Source organism: Sorex fumeus, unplaced genomic scaffold, assembly GCF_029834395.1.
Source record: "Sorex fumeus unplaced genomic scaffold, SorFum_2.1 ptg000047l, whole genome shotgun sequence".
Classification (NCBI taxonomy): Eukaryota; Metazoa; Chordata; class Mammalia; order Eulipotyphla; family Soricidae; genus Sorex; species Sorex fumeus.
The window spans coordinates 22,693,018-22,715,599 of record NW_026606104.1 but is presented as its reverse complement, the minus strand read 5'-3'; the positions used below and the strand labels follow the sequence as shown (position 1 = coordinate 22,715,599).

The window sequence follows — 22,582 nt, the reverse complement described above, 5'->3', positions numbered from 1 at the left end:
CTGTTTTTTTTTCGTTTTTTATATATTTTATTCTGATAAATTCATGTCACTGTCACTGTCACTGTCTTCCCGTTGTACATCGATTTGCTTGAGCGGGTCCAGTAACATCTCCATTGGAGACTTTTGTTGTTACTGTGTTTGGCATAAATTCATGAGTTCACAATATTTCATTACTGATAATATTCAAACACCCAGTCCCCCCACAGCGAGCATCTTCCCACCACAATGAGAAGGAAGTTGTTTGAAGGTTGTTGTATTTAATTCTGGAGCCATTTAAGTTTGTATATAAGAAAATATAAGCAAGTATGTTATACCTAAACAAATGTGTGCTATTTTAAATACATCAGTGGGCTAGATTATAAGAAGTAGTATGCTCTAGGAAATACTGCAATACATTCTTCTGGGAGTTTTGTTTTATAGTCTCTGGATCTTGGTCGTTGATGAGATTATATGGCACCTGAGGCAGTTTGTGGATGTGACTGCCAAGCTACTGGAAAACTGGGGAACTGGGTGGAGGAGGCCCAGTCCCACTCTGAACAACTTTGGAGATCTCAGCCATTGTCTTGCATACCTGGATCCTCTGTTGGCTCCTTCATGGGTGAGGCTCGTTGGAGCATCTGGAGAGTGGTCTTGACCATGGCTGTGACTGGGTTCTGGAGGAGGGGAGACTCAACCCGACTCCCTCCAAGGTACTCCTATGAAGACAGCCTGGTGCGAGGTCAGGAGATTCTATGTCACTCTCTTTCTGGAGCTTTATTTTATACTCTCTGGATCTTGGCTGTCGATGAGACTACATGGCACCAGGGGCAGTTTGTGGGTATGACTACAAGCTCTACTGGGAAACTGGGGAGCTGAGTGGAGGAGACCCAGTCCCAATCCAAGCAGCCTTGGAGATCTCAAAAAAAGCTGATTTTTATTCTTAAGGATCAGATTTATCTGAACCTTGATCTTTTATTTACTAATTTACCACATAATATTCACGTATGTGCACTATAAATGTTCTTGAGTATTATAGTTTCTGGAATTAAAATATTTTTGTTTAAAACACTCTTGGAGTACTTAAAATGTTTAACTGGACTTTCAACAATATTTTATAATCTTTATATAGTATTTCTTGTTAGCAAAGTAGTAGCACTGTAGCACTGTCCTCCCATTGTTCATCAATTTCCTCGAGAGGGCCCAGTAACGTCTCCATTGTGAGACTTGTTCTTACTGTTTTTGGCATATCAAATATGCTGTGGGGAACTTGCCAGGCTCTGTCATGCGGGCGGGGCACTCTCAGTAGCTTGCCGGGCTCTCTGAGAGGGATGGAGGAATTGAACCCAGGTCGGCTGCGTGCAAGGCAAACACCCTAACCACTCTGCTATTGCTCCAGCCCAGCAAAGTAGTAATATTATTAAAAAATTATAGTATATATATCTCATGGTTTTAAGAATGGGATAAGAATGCATGCCAAATGTTTAACAAGTTTTTAACATGTACTTAGCTATTAATGCATATTTAAAATTTTCTATCTTAAATTTCTGCTTCAATTTAAGACATTTATTTATGTGAATATTGTCTAAAATATGGGCTGGAGCCATAGCACAGTGGATAGGGTGTTTGCCTTGCACATGGCCGACCTGAGTTCGATTCCTCCACCCCTCTCAGAGAACCTGGCAAGCTACTGAGAGTATCTCGCCCGCACAGCAGAGCCTGGCAAGCAACCCGTGATATATTCGATATGCCAAACACAGGAACAACAAGTCTCACAGGGGAGACGTTACTGTGCCTGCTCCAGCCAATTGATGAACAATGGAAGGGCAGTGTCTAAAATATCTCTTACCAAATATTGAATTTATGTTATTAGCATTTTGCAGTTTTACTCTTAGTATTATGTATATTTCACTCAATTTACTTTATACCTTCTAGTTGAATATTTTGTTTGTTTTGAGCCATATTTGACTATGGTGAGTGCTTACTTCAGGTTTGATTCTGGCGTTCTGTTTACAGGACCATACATGGTACCTGGAACTTGGTATGGGAAATAAATATATGCAAGGCAAGCATCTTAACTACTGTGCTAACTCTCTGACCCTCTGTGAATAATTATAAATAAACAAAATTTTATATAGACAAATATTTTTCTATAAGCTTCTCTTTCTAATATCCTACATTTCCTTATTTTTCAATAAAAACATGCAAAATCAAAAAATAGAAGTGCTTAGTGTTTTATATTATAGCTTGAAATTCTAGTATTTGATTTCTTATTTTAAATCAAATTTATTTCTATGAATCATACAAATAGAATTAAATTAATTTCTCTTAGATCACAAATGAATGACATTTTTTCATTACAAAAATAAGATTTACATATACTTTTGGGAGAAAATGAATATGGAAAATAGCGCAGAAAGAGTATTATTGGCAGAGAATCACAGAAAGAATTTATGGAGTTTTTCTCAGGGTCCCTACAAGAGAAATGTTAACAAGGAACTATAAGGTAGCAGAGAAATCCTAATGAAGTTCATTTCCTACCAGTCAAAGAGATGAACATTTTAGGAGACAGAGCAATCGATCAGAAGGCTTATTAAATATTAACACATCTATCTCACTTTCTTCATTAGAGTTTTTCCAAAGTAACTAATAATGAGACTATGCCAAAGACTTAAATTCTTTCAAGGACTAAGATAGGCATTAGCAGGCATGACTGTTTTAATATAGTATATGATGCTTTTTCTCAGATATACCAACAATGTCACTGGCATAGTGCTCTAAATGATAATTATAATAACCATAACATAACACTCCTCACATATACGGGTGCATATACAAACACACACACACAGACAACACACTCACACACCTCATCTTCAAAACAGTCATTAGTCATTATTATCTTATCATCTCAAAAGCATATTATTGATTGAAGTCCCAAAACTGTCTCCGTGAGCTATTTCCAAGTTTCTTCCAAGGCACTTGACACTTCTATTCTTTCGACAGATGTTGCAAAACTTAGACTGACTTGCCTACCGGAAATCTTAGGCAAATCATTACTCTGCCAAATAGCTGTTTGATACTGTTTAAAATAGTACTGTAGTTTTTCTTTAAAAGTTTTTGGGGTGAAACATCTTTCATAAGTACTGTTATGTCATAATACATATTTTACTTAAAAAATAACATTTCAAAAATTTGGATTTGGATCATTCTTCAGTGCTCAGGATTACTCTTGACTCTGTGATTGAAGCTTGCTCTTAGTGCTGTGCAGGGCACTATTCAATCTTTTGGAACCAACCCAAATCATGCCATGGAAGCTGGACACTTTAACTTTTATACTCTCTCCTTGGTCCTCAGAATTTTTTTAAAATAGAGTTACCAATTTATATGGTAGACAAGAATACATCAAATAAAATAGTTCATTCTAGTGTCTTTAATTCCCTTGTAGAGAATAAATTGCTACTAATTTAAATAAGTTTGCATTATCAGAACATTGCAAGATATATAGCTGATACTTTTAAAAATTGATATGTTCATAAATAATTATAGGCATAAATATGAAACAATTAAAATTATCTGCTAAAGATTGTACTTTCAGAATGATACTTTGAAAAGGGTTTTTTCAACTCACATTGAAATACTTTTTATCACTCCATATGTACCAAAGATTGCCCCATACTTCTGGGTAGGGTTTTAAAAGTTTATCCATTTATATTGATTGCCGTGTCAATTAACCTGGTATTCTTAATAGAATGAGTATATTTCACTTCTTTTACCTCTATCACTTGTGCATATTGTTTTCATTGTTTGTATTTCTCTTTTATAAAATCTTCAACCTTATTTTATCAGTGTTAACGACAATCTCCTACCTACTATGGTTGATGATTTTTAATAGTATATATAAAAGAAATTTCTGAAATAGGGTTCATTTTACTTTTTTTTTACTTTTTTTTGGGTGGGGTCACACCTGGCAATGCACAGGGGTTACTCCTGGCTCATACACTCAGGAATTATTCCTGGCAGTGGTTGGGGTACCTATGGAATGCTGGGGATCCAACCCGGGTCGGCTGCATAAAAGGCAAATGCCTTACCTGCTGTGCTATCCCTTCAGCCCCCAATAGCATTCATTTCAAAGATTAATAAATTTAAGGCACATACATATTACACCTACTTTTCAAAGCACAGAACTGTGAAAAGGCAAATACACACACATGTATGTATGTATGTATGTATGTATACATATATATGCATGTGTATGTATGTATGTACATGTATTTTAATTTAACATTTGTTTTCAAGTGAACTTAAAACTTGTGTCTCTACAAACACTTTCCTATCAAATATAAAGCAGTTTCCAAACTCTTAAAACAAAATTCTCTATAATTAACAGGCAATTGTAGTCATGTAAGATTTTTTCACTCTATGACTGCTCTTCTTATATGTATGCTTTTTGGAATCAAATGTTCAGATTTTATTTAATCCCCTTAATATTTTTCAAAACTTCTTTAAAATATCTTATGAAAGATAAAGCAGTAAATGTTATTGCACCAAGTTGAAAATTGCAACAATTATATGGACCTCTTCTACAATGTAGAATAAATTTTACTTTTATGTCAGGATGTGTGTACATATATGCTTGTACAGAAGGAAAAATTGAGCCTACATGATATTGAACCACTGCATTCATGTTGGATGTATTAAGATGGAAGAATCAATTTTGTTGTCTAGTGACCTGTGTGAACAAGAAACTGTTAAAATAATTGTAAAGGGTGTGAGTAATAGGTGGGAGATGCTTAGTACCCAAGAGAAGGATGAATCTCGAAACAGCTTTATTTGGATATATGTAGTAAATTATGAACCAGAAGATTACCAAATTTTCTTTCTTTCAAAAGTAATTTCCGCTGTAAGTGGAAATTAGAATTTATCAAAGCATTCTGGCCACTGAGAGGACTAAACATTCCTCACAAGTTTATTCAAAGAATATCCTCAGATTCCAGTGTAAGATTTAGATCATCATTTTTCTCTTTCATTTCATTTTTTTTATTTATTGAATCACTGTGGGAAAGGTTACAAAGCTTTCAGGTTTAGGTCTCAGTCATGCAAATATCAAACACATTTCCCTTTACCAATACTTATTTTTTACCATGAAGAACCCCAATAAAACCCCACCCCCCACCCCTCCCCGTCCCTTTGAGGCAGATGAATTCTAGTTAACACTCTATCTGCTTTGATTAGATTCATTGTTTCAATAAAAGATTCACCACTATTTTTTAAAGTTTACCCCCCCGAAATCAGACATGCTGAAAAAGCATTGTGAAGTGATTTGCTTTCTACAGCTGGGTTCAAGAATTAAATGTTGGTTTTGGATTTCTGCTATTTTACCTATTGACCCTGGAAGTATTTCTACTGAAAGTCAGATAGTTAAGAAATTGGTTTCTGTGTTCTGGAGTCGTGGCCGTGCTGGAGAGCCGCTCGTGGGGGACAACTGGTGGCCTCGGTAGGGCGTGAAGGGCGGACCGAAACACCCCCCTTCCCATGAGGATTTAGTCGCCCCCACACTCCCGGCTCATACCTGCTGTCCACAAGGCTCGCATGTGGCCACCATCTTTCTTTCCAGAGAGAAGAGGGTGAATGGGGCAACACCCTTTCCCCTCCGGCAGACTTGATGGCCTGGATTAACGCATAGTCCTTTCACTTTTCTGCTCCAAGATGCCGGGTTCTGCATTAAGTCCTTGTGCTTCTGGGGCCATGGCTGTGCTGGAGAGCCGCTCGCGGGGGGCAACTGGTGACCTCGGTAGGGCGTGAAGGACGGACCGGAACGCCCCCCTTCCCATGAAGTTTTAGTCGTCCCCACACCCCCGGCTCATACCTGCTGTCCACAAGGCTCCCATGTGGCCGCCATCTTTCTTTCCAGAGGGAGGAGGGCGGAAGGGAGCAACACCCTTTCCCGTCTGGGCAGACATGATTCCCTGGATTAACGCATAGTCCTTTCACTTTACTACTCCAAGCTGCTGGGTTCTGCATTAAGTCCTTGTGCTTCTGGGGCTGTGGCCGTGCTGGAGAGTCGCTCGTGGGGGGCAACTGGTGACCTCGGTAGGGCGTGAAGGACGGACTGGAACGCCCCCCTTCCCATGAGGTTCTAGTCACCTCCACACCCCCGGCCCATACCTGCTGTCCACAAGGCTCCCATGCGGCCACCATCTTTCTTTCCAGAGAGGAGAGGGCAAATGGGGCAACACCCTTTCCCCTCCGGCAGACTTGATGGCCTGGATTAACGCATAGTCCTTTCACTTTTCTGCTCCAAGCTGCTGGGTTCTGCATTAAGTCCTTTGCTTCTGGGGCTGTGGCCATGCTGGAGAGCCGCTCGCGTGGGGCAACTGGTGACCTCGGTAGGGCGTGAAGGATGGACCGGAACGCCCCCCTTCCCATGAGGTTTTAGTCGCCCCCACACCCCCGGCTCCCACCTGCTGTCCACAAGGCTCCCATGCGGTCGCCATCCTTCTTTCCAGAGAAGAGAGGGCGGATGAGGCAACACCCTTTCCCCTCTGGGCAGAAATGATGGCCTGGATTAACGCATAGTCCGTTCACTTTTCTGCTCCAAGCTGCTGGGTTCTGCATTAAGTCCTTGTGTTTCTGGGGCTGTGGCCGTGCTCCAAACTTAACTCTGACTTTCAGGGAGAAAGATTGGGTGGTTTACTTCCCATTGATCACTTTGTATATAGAGAGATGTCACGCGGCCGCATAAGTGGCCGCATTGTTTTGAGAAAAAGTCCTAGTTCCCGCATACTCGAGCTGTGTTTGTAGAGGCTTCTGGTCACCGAGGTTCCATCTGGGGGAGGCGGGATGTGGCACCTACCCCATCTGGGACTTGCCGGTGATCTCGGCTCTTTTTGGAACCTGTTTTTTTTTTTTCCCTCCGGGATCTGTGGTTCCCGCACCCTCCATGTGGTCCTTCTCTTAGGCTGAATGCTGCAAAGTTGGCGCTGGGGGGCGGGCTGTGGGCGTGACTTCCGGAATCAGAGGTTACCTGGGAACTGTAGTCCGGCAGATTTGAGAAAAAGTCCTAGTTCCCGCATACTCGAGCTGTGTTTGTAGAGGCTTCTGGTCACCGAGGTTCCATCTGGGGGAGGCAGGATGCGGCACCTACCCCATCTGGGACTTGCCGGTGATCTCGGCTCTTTTGGGAACCTGTTTTTTTTTTTCTCCGGGATCTGTGGTTCCCGCACCCTCCATGTGGTCCTTCTCTTAGGCTGAATGCTGCAAAGATGGCCTTCATTTCATTTTTAATTATTATTGAGGTATCATCATTAGCAAAATTATTCATAGTAGAATTTCAGGTTTACGATTTTCCAGCATCTGTGAGCAATGTTAAATTCCTGCCAAGGGTGTCCTCAATTTCACTCCTACCCTCTACTTCCAACTCAGCTGCCTCTTAAAAATTTAGTTGTTGTAATTTGGACTCAGAGTCTCCTGCCCCTGTGCCCGGCTATTCTCACTGGGCCCCCTTGGAGGGGGGCAGGTTGAGTTTCCCTTCCCACTCTGAGTAGAGCCCCAGCAGCTGAAGACCTCCAGAACCAGTCACAGCCATGCTTAAGACCACTCTCCATACGCTCGGACAAACCTCATGCATGAAGGAACCAGCAGAGGAACCCAGGTGCGGGACTCATGGCTGAGATCTCCAAGGCTGTTTGGATCAGGGCTGAGCCTTCTCTACCCAGACCTCCCCCCACCGCATCTTCCAGTAGCTAGGTGATACACCCACCAACTGCCCATGGTGCTGTGTAACCCCATCAATGGCCAAGACTCAGAAACTAGAAAACCGAGCTCCCAGAAGCACAGGGTGTTGTCTAACTGTTGTCTAGTTCTCACTCTCAGAGAACCTGGCAGCTACCAAGAGGATCCTGCCCTCATGGCAGATTCTTGCAAGCTTCCTGTGGCATATTTAATGTGCCAAAACCCAGTAACAATGATATATCATTTCCTGATGCTGAAAGAGCTTCCAATGTGGCACTTGCTAAAATCTCAGGGCTAGGACGAATGGAGATATTACTGGTGCCTGCTCTAGGAAATCGATGAACAATATGGGATGACAGTGACAGTGATACAGTAGTTTGGATGACACACTTTTGAGAGTTGGTGGCTCTGTGGTTCAGGAATATAGTTATATGATATGTCCATACTACTCAATGTCCCTGGCCCTTTTCTATTACCTATTTCCTTTTTTTCTGCCTCTTCCTACTTTCTTCAGTTTTCTTCCTATCCTCAGTCCTACAATCCCAGAACCAGAGTAATCTAGACATTCCAATTTGATACGTTGCATACCCATTATCAGGTTATTCTGCATACTACAGAGAGAGATCTTCAGGTAGTTATATTTCCTTTTCTCACTTATTCAGAATATGATATCCTTCAACTCTAAACAAGTTGCAGAAAATTGCATCTTTTCAACCTTCCGTGTAGTTGCATAATTATTATTGTGTATACCACGCTTTTATTATCCAATAATTTGTTGTTGGACACCTCAGTTGATATATTTTAGCTAGAATGCTAAGGGCTGCAATGAATAATGGTGTGCATATGTACTTTTGAATGAATGTTTTTGTGTCTTGCAGGTAGATACCAAGTAGTGGGTCATGTGGTTTCTCTAATCTTACTTTTTCTAAGAAATCACCATACATTTTCCCACAAGAGTTGAACCAAAAAACATTCCCACTGGCATTGAATGAGAGTTCTTTCTTTTACTACATCCCTCTAGAATAGATGGCTCTCAGTATTTTTGATATGTACCTTTCTCTCTGGTATGATGTATCTCATTGTTGTATTCAGTTGAATCTTCCTCCCAATAATTAATGTGTCTATTGGCCATTCATTATTCTTCTTCAGAGAAGTGTCTGTTCATATCCTCTTTCCATATTTTGATAGGGTTCTGAAATCTTCTATCCTATACAACCAAATCAGACAAAAAAGGAAAATGAAACATACTTAAATATTGTATAAAAAGTATCCAATAACAAAACCATAAGTCTACCAAGAAGTTATAGTTTGATAATATTTATTCTTCATTATTCTAAAAACAATGCTTACAATTTTATATTTTTTATATTGTGGCTCTTTTATTTATTTTTGTAATGAATACTTAATGGAACAAATTAAATGCTAAAGAATAAATTTCTCAGGGATGGTTTTGAAAACTGGAATCACTGAATTCGGTAAGCAGTTAATGAAAGATAAATGATATATTTTAACTAGGTTAAACAATAGTGAAAAATTAACACTCAATACATTGAAAGCTTTGCTTTTTTCCCAAAGATCTCATATTTTTTACTATAATTTAATCTAATTTAGAAATTGGCACTTTTCTATTTGGATCTCTAGTAGTGAACAGTTCTGTAAAGGCACTTCTGGTGCCTAAAAACCTCCATTAACTCTAGAAATATTCAGATGATCTAAGTGAAATTTTTGTACTAATGAAAAAAGATGATTTTAAAACTGAGCTAGAGGGCAGAACAGAGTGTCAAGAGAGTTAGTATCACTAGCAAAATAGTTGTGCTTGAGAAATAATTATTTAAGGACATTAACCATTGACATTTCTATAATTATGGTCTTATACTATCTCTTGGGCCCAGAACTATACATTGGTTAGGATAAATGCCAAGCAAACTAAAGTTTTTTTAATTAGATATTTAAGGCCTTTTAATGTTTACATTTGAATTTTATATGCAATAGGTATTAGATATAGTTAATGCTAAGACACATATAATAAGACCAAAGCATTTACTATAGGGACCTAATTAGGTGAAGGATATGCTTTGAGAAACTTTGAAATCGTTACTATAGTGGCTGTGATGTTGGGGAAAGTAAGCAAGATGTAAAACACATGATCTGGAATAGTTTTAGATCCAATTGCTGCTGGTTTGGGTCATTAAAAAGATTAACTTTTAGGAATTTGAATTTATTTAATTTGGATAAAATGATAGCATACCTGTGGCATTTTAAATATGAGGAGTTAATAGAAAGTTCTTTGTAGTGGTGAGAGTGCATGAAAGTATGTTATATATTTCATATAATTTATTGTAAGCACTACACACTGGTGTAGATGATTGAATATCTTTTGTGTCCATGATGTTCCTTTTTAATCCGAAGATAAAATGAAAACAATTCTAAGAGTTGGCAGGGTTTAGGGAAGCATTCTCTGCCAAAAGTTCCAAGAGTTTATTAATGTACGGTGCTTTTACTATGTCAAATAACCCTCCCTGATTTTTCACTTGTGGAAATATGTCTCAGTTACAAACAAATATATTTGGGTAAAATAATGGTAACTGTACATGAAGATAGAAGTGAATGCTTGCAGGTTAATTTCTGATTAAGTTGGTAGCAATGAGTTAAATAGTAAAAACAAATCAGCTATTTCAAGGTATAGAATGTCTTGGAAGAAAATAATTATTAACACCATGAATAATAGCTCTGCATAAATATATAAAACCACTTTTTAAAAAGCCACTTTTAATAGAGTTCGCCCTGTTACAAATGATGTTACAAATACTAACTCAGATCATAGGGGAAGTCTGATTTCCTTAGCATACCGGAGTTTAAATATTAGAGAAAACAAAAACTAGAAACTCAAAATACTTCAGCCAAGGCAGAAAGTATGTGAATGGAATGACTAAAAAACTCTTCCAGGGTTGAAAATTTTAAGGAATCCACTTTTGAGTCTAGTTGAGCAAAGGACAACACAGAAATTGATGTGTAAACACAGCACGATTTAGAGGCAAACTTTTCCCACTGAGTGATGTGGGTGTCAAGAGTGTGTTTAAGATTACCTCAGAGATCAAGGTAGAAATTCTGTCTGGGCCAGTGGAGTCAGAAGAAAATCTTAGTGTGTGAGGGGAGAGATCAAAGTTAAAACCTCAAAGCTTGCCAGAAAACCACAGACATTTCTAGCTGAGGTATACTTTAATGTGACCTAATGGTGCTTTTCCAGAGGCAACACAGAGAGTTGAGGGCACTTTGTGGATATATATTAGAGAATAAGCACTATCCTGAATTATTGTATTTGTTTTACATAATAAGGGTAGAGCCCTAGTTTAAAAAATACATCATTTAGGTAGTGTCAACAAAATTCTAATATATATATATATAAGTTTATATATTTATTTAAATAAATTCATATTCTCTCTCTTTTTATATATATTTTTTCTCCACTTTTCTTACTTGGGATCTCAGAACATGGGTTAGCATTCAGGCTACCTCAACACATGCTTGATATCGGTGGTTAAGCTTATGTCACCTTCACACTTTCCTCTTACTGACCCCATGGTATTTCCTAAGTCATAAAAATGCTTTATGCTCTTTCTTGTTGGAGATCCCTAATATCAAATCTGCTAGAATTGCCTCCAAATGTATCAGAAACATCAGGGATAGAACTCATGACTTCATTGAGTCTGTCAACAAAGCATTTTAAGGGCTGGAGTATAATAGATATAATAGATGATTGCTTTCATGCTGTGAATTGGGGCTTTGATTCCTGCACCCCAAGCTCACCCATCATGATCCCTGAGTGCAGAGCTGGAAGAAAGCCCTGAGCACTGTGGGTTGTAGCCTCCCCAATACACAAAAGTGTTTTAAGCCATAGAACCCCCCCTTTACATCTACTAGAGTTGTATACCTGATTTTACATAAAAATGTTCAACTTGAGAGTTTTTGTTTTCTTTTTGGGTCACACCCAGTGATGCACAGGGGTTACTCCTGGTTCTGCACTCAGAAATTACCCCTGGCGGTGCTCAGGGGACTATATGGGATGCTGGGAATCAAACTCAGGTCCGCCGAGTGCAAGGCAAACGCCCTACCTGCTGTGCTATTGTTCCAGCCCCAGCCCCATTGAGAAATATTTTAAGCAAAATAGATGTTATGGTAAAGATAAAAAGTTACTGTGAATGTTTCCACTAAACATGTGGCACTGACTACACATAAAATCATAGTTAATTTGTGTATATATTTGCTGCTTATCCTGTGACTTCCTTTCTAATGTCAGCATTTTAAAGTTCATCTATGAGAAACTCACTTATTTTTTCAAATTGATTTTAAATTTCACATATGCCACTATGACAACCGTTTTTTTGCACCGAAATATTAAGTGGAAAAAGTTTAAAATTTATAGAAATCTGGTCTCACAGAAATGGTTAACATTATGGCTAGCATGTGTGTTTTGCTTGTATTATTTGAAAATGTTCTAGTACTAATGCAAATATATAGTATTTGTATATTGATATATGGTTATATTGGTTAGTAAAAACAGTATTATATATATATATATGTATCTTGCAATCCTAAAATGTACATGAATTTGACAGAATATTTTAATTAGTTATATTAAAAATAACTGATGCATAGGAAGACACCAAAGATGCTTATAAGAATAAGAAAACTTGACACATTGCTTAGTATTCTAGACCTAACACACTCCTGTTATTTCTGATATTGTGTTTAATATATTTTCTAACACATATACAAAAATTTATCTGAATTAAGGGAACATGGTAAGTTTTTAGTACAATGCACATTTTGCTAATCCACAAGGTTATTCTCTGGGTATTTTTTTCTCTATATTATCCCCCTGGAAACTTCAACTGAATTTGTCTACAGCACTTGTTTTGTTGAACATCCTCTATTACTGGAAATATCACTCGATTTTGGTTCCTCACTTAAAACTAGCTACTAAAATTATAAAATTTCTCTCTCTAACTGCTCCTAAAGACTAACACTAAGTGATTTTCCTATTTTGCTATCCATTATTTAAATATTGATATGCTTTGAATTCATGCATTCATTTATTTTCTTTAATGCATTCCTTTATTTCCTTTAATTTATTCATTTTGGAAAATTCTAGTTTTCTGTCATAGACTTTTACCATTGATAACCTAATGGTTTCTAATACCAATTTATTTTTTGCCATGTTGGTAACTTTTTTTTCTTAAAAAACATTATTTATTCAGTATCCCACACTAAAAAACTGATGGAAATCTAAGTTTCCATAACTAATTTCTCATTGCAAACTTCTAAGGAATTTCAAAATCTTGTTGATTAATTTTGGGCCTTTAATTCACTGTCTAGCCACACTGCTCCAATTCAGCATGTTTTGCTGAGGCACATAGTCTCTTAACAAGTACTAATTGTATGCCCATTAGTTTAAATCTGAAGCATCCCAAGCAAAATTCTCTAAATTCGAGTTTTCCTCCAAGTTATTGAGCCTTTATCTTCTACTGCCTAATAAGCAGTTGGCTTCAGTCACACTTAATAAACCTGTTAACCCAATTCTCATCATGTTTTTTCCTTATATTTCTCTCATTTACAGAACTACGCTTTTACATGTAGTACTTGAATTTTTCTTCTCAGCTATAAAAAAAAATAGAATAGTCTCTGTTATTTCAAATTCTGCTTTTGTATATAAAAATGTTTTTCTTGAATAACGGAAAATTTATCAAAAATAAATATATACATATATTAATTTTATTTTCCTGGAAGACAACATTTTGGCTGTTTTACATTCCCTTTTTTGATATCTATTTCTAGCTTATGTTACAATTTTATAATTTTTCTTTAGTTAAAACACAGTAACAACAAGTCTCAAAATGGAGACGTTACTGGGCCTGCTCGAGCAAATCAATAAACAATGGGAGGACAGTGCTATAATTGAAATATTATATTATTTATCTCCACTGTGCAAAACATCCATTCAACATGTGAATATAATGAAGATATCCCAAAACGAATATCGCTAATAAAAGTCTGTACATAATTAAATAGCATTTTGTCTTGTTAGGAATATTTTTAATAAATCTTGCTACTTGTTATTTTTGCATTATCCAAATATGCAATTCAATATCTTATATGTATTAACCATGATATACACTGTGATCCATGACTTGTTTGCATTACAGTTGGAATTTGATACCGTTTGACTTCTTTACATATGGTCCCTTTAGTTCTGAATCCCCTTACTAGTTCCCCTATGATAAATGTATGCTTACCCATTAAATTATCTACTTTGTGCAGTCAAATAAAAAATTTCAAGGATAGTAATGTTTCTCTATATTCTTCCATTACTATTTTTCTCTTGAAACATTTGTATGACACTGTAATTATTTATGCATGCTTGTCTATACCTAATTGCACTTAGCTCTCTTTACTTGCTCTGTTATGGAGTACTGAATGGGTTCTCTAAACACCTAAATAAAAACTGGGGTCAGAGAGATAGTACAGAAGGCAAGGTGATATCTTTGCATGTTTCTGAACAGGTTTTGACCCCCTATACCCCATATGGTCCCCTGAACCCTACCAGTTGTGGTCCCTAAGCCCAGAACCATGAGTAAACAAGAAAATGAGCACTACCAGATGTGAATCCTACAAAACCAAAAAAAAAAGCAGTTAAGTGTTTAGGCTGACATATGAATTCTGAAAATATAATCTTATATGCACACATTAGAATTGAAAATGGTTTATTAAATCTGTTTAGAATTTTTTTCTTTAGTTACACAGTTTATTTGCTTGTTTCATTCTTTATGCTTGGTCATTCAGGAAACTCAGCTTGACTTCACTACTCACCAATAATAACTTCAGTAACTTCACTGCAAAGGTGATACTTTTGCAAGTGAAAAATATCTCAATAAATTAAATCATTCTTCTTATGTTAGTGCCATAAGATTGCTTATAACTTGAGTTTGTGGTTACAGGGTAAGTATGACGGTGTTTTATTCACTGTATTTGTGGAGTGTGACCCTTTTGCCTACCATCAGAAGCATAGAAGAGACATAGAAATAGCAAATTTTTGCCTAAAAATATTTTTTTTCATCAATAATGGAAAGATAATGTAATTGTTGGAGTAAAAGGACATAGCAATAAATTAAATAAATGAGGGAAAAGGATAGAATTCCATAATTTGTATGATTTACTTGAGCAGGGTCGCTCTTTGAGTCTCAGTCACATTGCATATAGATTAGAAGGACATTGGTGATCTTGTTTCTTTTATATTTAGTTGAATTTTTATTATATCTTGTAGGGGGTGAGCTCCTCAGCAGTGTGCCTGGTACTGGGGGCAGGGAAGTCACTTAAGATGAAATCCATCATGGTGGATATGGGTCAGATTGTTTCAGTGTTTTGATTTGGCTGGCGTCAAGGATGATTAGGTGCTGGAGATTGAACTCAGAACTCATTTATGCAAGTCATACACTTTGATCTTTTGAGCTACCTCTCCAGTTCCTGTTTCACATTTGTACTTATTCACAGACACAGAATATAAATAAATAAATCTGGAATGTTTTGTGAAATATGTGTATATTATATTCTAACATTATTTAGAATATTTGAGGCGGAATAAATTTTAGTCATATATATTGCACATAAGAAGACTACATATTATGATAACATAATAAATATATATATTTATCATCATTATGTATATTAAAATAAACCTATATAACATATATTAAATATAAATATATAATGTAAATGATTTAAGAAATAGGATATATCATAAATATTCCTTTGGAACTCATGAATATGCATGGATATTTTTCATTTGAATTAATCTATCAAATTTAGGGGGGTATTCTTGGCTTTTTTTGGGGGTCACACCTGACGGTGCTCAGGGGTTACTCCTGGCTCTGCACTCAGAAATCACCCCTGGCGGTTCTCAGGGGACCATATGGGATGCTGGGAATCTAACCCGGGTGGGCGGCGTGCAAGGCAAATGCCCTACCCGCTGTGCTATTGCTCCAGCCCTAATCTAATCAAATTTAAAATTGAAAAGAACTAATGATGATGTATGTCTTTTGTAGGTACATGTTTATTAGGATTTATGTAGATAGGCAAAAGTAAATGTATTGAATGAATTTTTTTTATTCTTTTACAATGCCTGATTTATTTGTTTCCCAATTTTTTTTGTATTGATGCACTGTGATTTACAAAGTTACTCATAGTTGAGTTTTAGATATATAATGTTCCATAACCAATCTTGCCAACAGAGTCAATTTCCCTCCACCAATGTTTTCAGGTAAATTTTATTGACACCATCCTTTTCACCTACTGGAAGATGGCATTTAAATATAATAAACAAAATGATAATAGTAAATTTTATTTTAAATTTTAAGTTTTAATTTTCTCATCTCTAATACCTGGGTTTGACATTACTCTATGAGAAAAATTACAATAATTACTAAAACATGGGAGAAAAAATAGACAAAACTTTGTCTTCTAGAAATTTCTGTGATATTTGAAGAGACCTTTGAGGATTGTATGTGCTGCTAATCTTGGGATTACAAGAACTGCAAATGCTTTTAGATTTGTTTCAGCATGACATGCAATACATTTTTTTAGCCAACTTTGTCTGTCCACTGAAGTCTAGACTCTCAAATTTTCAACGTTCATATTTACTGCCTGAGGAAAAATGCATGGATAGAACAAGGAATGAGACTCTGGCATTTAATTATTAAATCAATACATTTGCCTGACTTGCAGAAGCTAGGTACGATTTAAATTTGGTTAAAGGAAGTCAATCATCCATTTCCAACTCTCTGAAAGCAAGCAATCAAGACTTTTTTATTTGAAGGCATTTTGAAGGGTACAGTAGTTTAATATATAACTAATTAAAGAACTAGTAATGAAAATATTTCATTTGTATTAGCACATTACATGACTTTTTTTTTGAACTTTTCAACAGTATTATAGTATGAAAAACATTTTCTTAAAATGTAACCACAGAACGGTCTCACAGATTTTACTCAAATTAATTCAGGATAGGAGAAAAGTATTAATGTTTTCTCTTGCTTTTCAATGTGTAAAGCGGATGTAAATGCGTCTTTTTAGTTTTATCTTGAAATTTAGTAAATTACTTATTTTTGCTACAGATAATAATAATTTAAAATTTTCTTTTACTATGAACCTTTTATTAGTTTGTTTTTGGGGTCACACCCAGTAGTGCTCAGAGCATACGCCTAGGTATGCCTTCAGTCATCACCCTGACGGCCTTGGAGAATCATATATGGTGCTGGGAATAGAGTCTGGGTTAGCCACAAGCTGGGCTTGTATCCTTCCTATTATACTATCACTCCATCCCTACAAACTTAAATTACACTAGGCACTCTCTTGTGTTACACAAATAAATTATTTTATTTAGCATTTAAAGTCATCCTAAAATGTATACATTATTACTGCATTTTTTCAATGTGAAGAAGTCATGAATATATTCTTCCAAGTTTAGTCTATTAATATTGTTGACAATTAAAGTCCATACATGAATATTCAACCCAGTCAACCAGAGTTTGATTCCTTTGCCCCTCTCAGAGATTCTGGCAGGCTAACCGAGCTTATCTCACCCTCACAGCAAAGCCTGGCAAGCTACCCAAGACGTATTCTATATGCCAAACACAGTAACAACAAATCTCTCAATAGAGATGTTACTGGAACTGCTTGAGCAAATCGATGAACAATGGGAGGACAGTGTTACAGTGCTACATAAATATTTATCACTGTCACTGTCCTCCTGTTGTTCAAGCGGGCCCAGAAACAATGTGAGACTTGTTGCTACTGTGGGTAGAATGAGGTTTGTCTACCCAAACGCTTGAGCATTTGCTCGAGTGGGCACAGTAACATTATGAGACTTGTTGTTACTGTGTTTGGCATATCAAATAGGTCACAGGTAGCTTGCCAGATTTTGCTGTGTGGGCACGATACTCTCGGTAGCTTGCCAGGCTCTCCGAGAGGGGCGTAGGAATCGAACTCAGGTCAACCAAGTTGGCTGCGTGCAAGGCAAACGCCTTACGTGCTGCGCTATCGCTCCAGACCATGAATATTCATAGAACTATTATTCATAATGCCAAAATTTTTACTGAATTCAGAGCTCCTTTGCAAAATTACAAGGTACAGTGTTTTCACTATACATAAAAATATGTATATTTTTATTTATATGGTATGAATTAATGAAACGTGAACATGGTTCCCAACTGTGCTTGGAAAACATGTAAGGGGTGTTCTTACTACTACAGAAGAGTAAATTAAAAAAAGGTATTGATAGCACAGCGGGTAGGGCGTTCGCCTTACAAGCGGCCAACATGGCCGACCCGAGTTTGATTCCTCCACCCCTTTCGGAGAGCCCGGCAAGCTACCGAGAGTATTCGATATGCCAGACACAGTAACAACAAAGTCTCCAATGGAGACGTTACTGGGCCCGCTCTAGCAAATCGATGATCAACAGGAGGGCCTTTACCTTTACCTTTACCTTTACCTTTATTATAAGTTAAATCCCTAGCATATTTTCTTTCTTTAAATATCACAATTATTATTTTCATGTATATAACATAATGCCCTTCCAATGGGCTGGAGCGATAGCGCAGCGGGTAGGGCATTTGCCATGCATGAAGCCAACCTGGCCAACCCGAGTTCAATTCCTTTGCCCCTCGTGGAGAGCCCTTGCAAGCTATGGAGAGGATCTCCCATGCAGGGCAAAGCCTGGAAAGCTACCTGTGAGGTATTTGATATGCCAAATACAGTAACAAGTCTCACAATTTGCTGGGCCCGCTCCAGCAAATTGATGTACAATGGGAGCACATTGACAGTGACAGCCCTTACAATGTTTCCTTTCTGTCCAAGATTTTAAGAGCTAAAGGTATGCAAGAAAGTTGCAGCTATGATAGAAACACTCCTTCTATGTACCTTAATCTTCTGGATTGCAGTGAAAGGCTAAATATAGAACAAGGAAAGCTAAACAGAACAAGAATATATATTTATTTATTATTAAAGGGTTTATTTCCTACTAGATAAGTAGGTTTGAAAATACAGTTGATTTACTAGGTAATACAATAGCATCTTTAGAATCATTCATGGAATTTCTATCTCCCTTTGGGAAAAGAAGAAGAAAGTTCTGAGATGAGAAATTTTCTTTCTAAGAACATTTTTGTTTATGAATGAAGAATAAATGCATCACTAGGAGGGAATCTTTCTCGTTAAGGCAGATGCATATAGAGAGTTTGACTTAATGCAATGCAGACAATAAATTGCACTTATATTCTGAATGGCTTTCTCAGAGAATACCCAAGAGCTTTACAAAAATTAAAAATTCTTAAGAGCAACATCTAACATCAGATACTTTGGTTTAGATTTTAGAGCAGAAATTGATTTAGCATTTTAGATCTCCATTGGGGATTGTTTCTGCATTCATGAAAGCCGCTGTTAGAGGTAGATATGCCATACAACCAACAGCTGCTGATCTAGGCAAAGACTTTTATAGTTTCCAGGAAATCACAAAGATGCTACTATTACAACTACAGTCACTGAAGAAACTGATGTGAGAGTTGGAAGATGAAAATTTAAAAGTATGGTTATTAGTGCAAAGAACTGTTTTCACAAGTATTCTGGGACTGTCTTTTTCCATTTTCTTCCCATTTATTGTTGCTGCCATTTCTATAGAGGCACAGGGACCCAGTATACCTTGAAGATAATATGAAAATTAATGAAACAATATATCTATTGCAAAAATCAAACCTATGTTTATCATTTTAGGTTTCACATATGACCTAATTATCTCATGCTAATAATAAAATCAGACCACAGAACTCAATGCTAGGGTCCCTAACTTCATTTAAAATAACTGAACTTTTAAAAATTCTTTCTTTTTGGAGTGATTTTTTTGGTAAAACAGCCCTGATCACGGCTGGGTGTATCCCCCCAAAAGACAAAAATATTGTTTAAGTATTTTTTTTGTAAAACTTAAGATTGTTTGTAATAATTTTGGGAGACATAAGAAATTATATATCTTTTAACTTTTTGGTAAAATATCTACAAAAAAAATTTGATAAAAGCCACTTAAAGAAAACAGATTTTTTAAAGATAAATTAAAAGAAACAATATAAGCAAAATGTTAAAATGTTTTCTTATTGACATTGTATGAAGCTAATTTGTTACTATGAAAATAAAAAAATGAATATGGAGGAGAATCATCATATATAATTGATGACATGGGTACCTATTTCTACATCTTTACATATATGGAGAAACTGATATATTTAATTATGTATGTTTATATTAATATATGTATATCATATACATAGATGGATATAGTACAAATACTTAATATTTACTATATGTGTATATTTTCTTTTTGTCTGTTTCTATAGATATCTATATTATCTATTTGTATATCCATGTATCTGTCTACTAACAGAGCAATGAATAAAAGATAAAATATTTTGTGTCTTCTTAAAGAAAATAAAATGTAGTCTTATTCATCTTTTATAGAAAATAAGATATATTTATTACTAACATTTCATATTGTATCTAAGTTATATTCTCCCTGAGAGAAATAACTTCAATAATTTGTAACATAAATATCAAGAAAAATAGATTAAGATAGGAGAGTAATTGTTGGATTAATAAACTGCAAAAATAATTTACTGCATACATTCCTGAAAATATGGCCATCTTTATATTAAGATTTTTGTGTGTGTGTGGCAGGATAGTATATTCAATACATGGTGCTGGAACTTATATTGTGACTTGCTTATTTTTTTATTTACACTTATGATTGGAAATTTTTATTTCTAACACCCTCTCTCCCAATTCTGAGAGTAACCTCTCCATTCTCTGTATCTATGAGGATGTGTGTGTGTGTATGTGTGTGTGTGGTGTGTATGTTTGCTTGTTTTTATTGATTTGTAAGATTTTTGTCCAGTTTAATGTGAGGGGATTGTGATAGCACTTTATCAAGCATAAGCTTTTAAAGATTTATGCATGGTAGTGGTCAAAGTGACAGTGCAGGAGGTAGGGTGCTTGACTTCCATGTGATTGATCCAAGTTTAATACCTGGCACTGGCACTCCATGGAGTCCCCCAATTTCTGCCAGGAGTGATCACTGAGTGCAAGTCCTGAGCACTGCTGGGTGTACTCAAAAACAAAAGGCAAAACCAAAATAAGATTTCCTCCGCCCCTCTCGGAGAGCCCGGCAAGCTACCGAGAGTATCTCGCCCGCAGGGAAGAGCCTGGCAAGCTCCCCGTGATGTATTCGATATGCCAAACACAGTAACAACAAAGTCTCCAATGGAGACGTTACTGGGCCCACTCGAGAAAATCGATGATCAACGGGAGGCCCTTTATCTTTATCTTATCTTATCTTATGCATGTTAAAATATAAGTGAAATTTCTGCTGGTGCAGTGCTTGATTTTGACTGAAAGGTCTGCCTTGGCCATGTACCATCTTCATTCTGAGGCTCAATTACTAGCACCTGGCCCGGGTAAAGTCTCATATCCTGAACAGTCTTGTCGAGGTGCTCAACTGCTCATAGGTATTGCTCATGCATTTGTTCTACAGACTTGTTTCATGCTCTGCAGGAATGTTGAACAGCTTCCGTATCTCCTTCTCAATGGTTGCAATGGTCTCTGCCTTGCTGAAATGGCAACTCAGAACATTGGTGGGGGTCACTATTCTCACAGAGCTTCAGTTCCAGCAAGTACACTTCCACTTCGCAGTGTTTGACAAACAGGCCTTGCTCCACAACCTTTCTCTCAATGGGCTGCTGCCCATCAACACAGTCATACCAGTTTAACAACTTGTTCCAGGCCTCGGTTGGGACCACTACATAATCTGATTCATCAATTAAATATTCTTTCAGAGTCTGACTCTCTGGATCTGAAAAGAGTCCAGAGTTATCTATTGGGCCAGGAAAAAAGGTTGTGTTCACCCACGTTGTACATATCCTAGCTGTCGAAGCCCACTTATTTCTTCCACAGCTTAAACCACCGACTGCCAATAAGATACATTGCCTCCTCTGCACAGCCAGTGTCCAAGCCCCAGCCTGGGGCCCGGAGGCCCCGGCCCTGGCAGCAAAAGCCCTGCCCGACGCTCACCACTGTGCCTATAGCACAGCAGGTTGGATGTTTGCATTGCACGCGGCCGACCTGGGTTCTATTCCACTGCCCCTCTTGTAGAGCCGGGCAAGCTACCGAGAGTATCTCACCCACAGGGCAAAACCGTGACATATTCAATATACCAAAAACAGTTAACAACAAGTCTCACAATTTGTTGTGAGACATTACTGATGCCTGCTCGAACAAATTGATAAACAACGGGAGGACAGTGACAGGGGCAGTTAAAATATCAATTGATATTTTTTTCCAAACAAAAATTTATTTTTATAGCATATAAGAATTATCTAATCATCAGTTGATAGGGAATTGTTGCTTGGTAATTTTAAAATTACGATGAATTCATGCCCAAGTTTTTATATGAACACATGCTTTAATTACTTGGGGTAAAAAATTCAGCAGTAGAAATTATAAAATAGAAAGGAGCAATAGCACAGCGGTAGGGCGTTTGCCTTGCACGCAGCCAACATGGCCAACCCGAGTTCGATTCCTCTGCCCCTCTCGGAGAGCCCGGCAAGCTACCGAGAGTATCTCGCCCGCACGCAGAGCCTGGCAAGCTCCCCGTGATGTATTCGATATGCCAAACACAGTAACAACAAAGTCTCCAATGGAGACGTTACTGGGCCCGCTTGAGCAAATCGATGAACAACAGGAGGGCCTTTACCTTTCATTTTAATTGAACTTTTATTAGATAGCA

The 22,582-nt window shown here is 37.2% G+C and overlaps 1 pseudogene; it reads right to left on the bottom strand.

The window, feature by feature from the left end:
- Positions 1-21,143: 21,143 nt before the first annotated feature.
- Positions 21,144-21,780, bottom strand: LOC130031526 (ubiquitin carboxyl-terminal hydrolase 4-like; annotated as a pseudogene).
- Between the last annotated feature and the right edge of the window lie 802 nt (positions 21,781-22,582).